Below are 3959 nucleotides of genomic sequence, written 5' to 3' on the forward strand. Positions count from 1 at the left end.
TGAGCGCAGCAGGTCATTAAACCACATCGTGGCTGCTCACCCGGGCTGCCACCTCCTCCCATGCCCTCTTGCTGAGGTGCAGTGGCCTCCTCCTCCTATCTCTGGGGATAAGGGTGTCCCTCCTGGCAGCCACCCCCTCCAGGAGGACGACGAGGCACTCGTCCGAAAAACAGGGTACCGAGTGACCAGCCGACCTCCTCTCCCGCCTGGTCTCTGCATCCTCGTTTGCAGCCATGTCCTTGCAGCAACTCTGACCCGGGCAGCCTCCCTGGCGCTGCCTGCGTCGTTCTTGAACTGGCTGCCGGGTCGCCATTGGACCCAGCGGCCAACAGGCCCCCGCCTGCCCCTTCTCAAACATTTCTGCAGCTGGCGTTCACGCTGGGGGGACAGTTAAGGCCTTAATTGGTCCGCACAGTGTGAAATCGTGGTCACAGCCCACTCGTGGGCAGTGGTCCATTTCCCAGCCGCTCCCGCTCACCCTGCAAATCCTGCCCAACGTGGGCAAAATTCTGCCCTTAAGGTTCATCCAGTTCACCACCTGTGGTAGTTGCATGATAGGATGTTGATGGAGTTGTTCACTAATCACAGCGATCAAACTCTTATCAATTTGTCTCCAACAGGCCCAGGTATAAGGTGAGCAAAACTCCCAGGCCAGAATTTTGAGCTCGGTGTGCAGGCGCCCGCCCGACATGCCCGACTGTGATATAAAGCGAGTTGACCTCAGCCGAGCGCACTCTCAGCATATTTCGCTAGGTGGGTGCACGATGGGGTCGGAGGCGCACCGTCCATTAATTAACTGGCCAGTTAAGGCCCTTGAGACACTAAGTGTCCCGGACTTTACGTAGCCCGTGCGATTTTCAGGCTACCGCATGGGCTAAATGTGCTGGCGTGCAGGCCACATTGACAAAAACCTCATCCACGAGTGGGGTAAGAGGGGTCAGAGAGCTTGTAAATGTGAGTAGTTTGTAGTTTAGGATATAACTTGCTGCTGGTTGCTTGTGTGAATAAGGCATCTTCATTTCGCTTCAGAAGTGCTTTGACAGAAATAAGAGGCTTCAGTTCAGGACTCAGTTTTGTTTTCCAGGCTCCCGGAGGATTCATAACATTTGAGGCCTTCCAGGTATCAGACAGCCTTGGCTTACCCTGCGAAAAGGGATTGTGATCTCCGCTGGAGGCCCCTATTCTGAAGAGGAAGAGAGGGGTAGAAGAGGGAGGAGACCAAGTGTCCCTATTCAGCCTCCAGGCTGACCTGTGGGAGGAGAGGCACAGGCACATGGGTGCGGGGCCAACAGGACGTCCGAGGCAGAAGGGACCGCAGAAGATGCCACTAACCTGCTGCCAGGGTTTAAAGACGGCGATGCAGCTACTCAATATGCCTGAGGTGCAATGCCAAAGGAGGCTCCGTGTCTCAAGGGAGACAGTGACCTCCACCTGTCAGATGATCGGCCCTGAGATCCGTTCCAACTGTGTGGGTGGACACCCCATGCCAGTGGCACTGAAGGTCACTGTGGCCCTCAACTTCTATGCCCTCCGGTATAGAAGGGGTCAGTGGGTGATCTATGTGGAGTCCCCCAGTCAGCTGTCCACAGTTGTGTCAAGCTGGTGGATGCTCTGTTCAGGCGGGTACTGTACTTTATTCACTACCGTACGGACGAGGCCAGTCAGGCAGAGCGAGCCAGAGGCTTTGCAGTGATTGTTGAGTTCCCCCACGTCCAGGGTGCAATCGACTGCACACGAGTGGCCATCAAGGCACCAGCGGGTGAGCCGGGAGCCTTCGTCAACAGGAAGGGATTCCACTCCATGAACGTGCAGATAGTGTGTGACCATAGGATGCAGATTCTGCAAGTCTGTGCAAGGTACCCAGGAGGCTCCCATGACCCGTACACCCCGAGACTCTCCCAGGCGCCGCAGCTCTTCAGTGCTCCAGCCCGGCTGGATGGATGGCTGCTGGGTGACAAGGGCTATCCCCTCAGAAGGTGGCTCATGACGCCTCTCCGCCATCCAGGAAGAGAGGCTGAGCAGCAGTACAATAGGAGTCATGGCACCACAAGGGCGGTGATAGAGACAACCATCGGTCTTCTCAAGATGCACTTCCGATGCCTGGACCGTCCAGGGGGCACACTCCAGTACCCCCCAGATCGTGTGTCACTGATAGTGGTTGCATGCTGGACTCTCCACAACCTGGCATCGGAAAGGGGGGAATCAGTGGAGGATGATGTTGCCACAGCTGCTCTGGCGGCAGACAATGAGTCCAGTCGTGAGTCCGAGGACGAACACGGTCAGGAGAACGCTGAAGAGATAGATGCCGACCTGGGCAACCTCCAGGGAAGCAGGGACACTCGGGAGGCTTTGATCTACTGTTCCTTCAGCTCGCCTACCACACATGAACCACCACCACATGGCAGGGCTGGAGGCTCCATACTCAATACCTGAGAGCAACAGTTGCTTGGTCAGCAACATGCACTATGTGCCATTTCAATAAAGCTCAGTGACAAACAGTCACTCATAACATCATGGATTCCCCTTCACCTGCAGAACTAATGAAGCACCCAGAGGCTTGTTGAGAACCAACCCATTTAATGCTTTACAGCTTGGCATACAGAAATTAAACTAAATGAAAATGTGTTCAACACCAACACCAACTTAACAGGAACTTAAAAGCGGGACAAAAGAAAACGACTAGTGTTAAGCCCGTGTTGTGCATAAAGTGCTTTACATTTACACTGGCGGGTGCTACGTCCTGGTGCTCCCCCCTCGTTGACACTGGCATTGCAGACAGCCTGCTCACTCTGCTGTCCTGTTGGCCTTGATGACCTTGGTGGGCATCCTCTGGCCATGGAGCCTATGCTGTCCCTGCCTGGGAGGGAGTGGCCAGTGCCATGGCTGGCATCTCCCCAGTTGCCGTAGCCTCACCAGACGCCACGGTCACTGGCAGAGGGGTAGAGGAGCTGCTGCTCACGGAGCCTCCCAGAGCGGCCTGAGAGGAGCTCGCAGAGACGACAGGCAGTTGGTGCGCCACCGTCAGGTCACTTTGGACCTCCCTGCTCACCACTGATGGATAGTCGCCTAGCTGGGATACTGGGTACCAATCCATCTCCCACACTGACGGTGACCACCTGAGGTCATTGCCGGTCATTGAGGGCTTGCAGGTCTGAGCGCATCCCCAGGAAGCCCTGGTTGTTCTCCTGGAGGAGCCTCTCCATGAGAGCTGCCACTCTCTCTATGGAGGAGGCAGCGCACTCGGCCATGAGGGTCGTTGCATTGCTCATGCTCCGTATGGACTCCTCCACAACGTAGACCATGGCACGCATTCCCTCATGTATCTCCGTCAGATCCTCCCACACAACCTGCTGGACTTCCAGCATCTGCTGTCTCAGGGACGACACCAGAGGCTCATCAGCAGCCACTGACTGAGCATGTTTCTGGTCCCCAGCCGTCCTCCAACTGCCAGTGCCCTGGACGTGCTCTGCCTCCGCCTACACCTCAAGCGAGTATGAAGTGCCCTCACCGCTGTGCACCGAGTTTCTAGCTGACAATCTTATTCTCACTGAGGTGCTGGTATCTGCGCTGGTGCCTGCCTGGCTGAGAGGGTGTGGCGCTGGTGCCTGCCTGGCTGAGAGGGTGTGGCGCTGGTGCCTGCCTGGCTGAGAGGGTGTGGCGCTGGTGCCTGCCTGGCTGAGAGGGTGTGGCGCTGGTACGTTCATATCATCTGTGTCTCAGGGGTCAGCGGCGGTCCCTCAGGCTCCTGAGACCGGGCGTGCTCTGGTGAGGCTGAAAGGGAGAACCAGGACATTTGATTAGTTGAAGTAGTTACACTGTTAATGTGCATGCCTGGCACCCGGATCAGGATGCGCTCGTCTTTCCATTATCAATGGGAATCCCATGTTGGAGGCTGAAATCAATACATAGCAGATGACCGAACTCAGTGGCTGCCTGCACCGTTTTTGAATAGGCCGCCG

This window comes from Cetorhinus maximus, unplaced genomic scaffold, assembly GCF_964194155.1.
Source record: "Cetorhinus maximus unplaced genomic scaffold, sCetMax3.hap1.1 HAP1_SCAFFOLD_632, whole genome shotgun sequence".
NCBI lineage: Eukaryota > Metazoa > Chordata > Chondrichthyes > Lamniformes > Cetorhinidae > Cetorhinus > Cetorhinus maximus.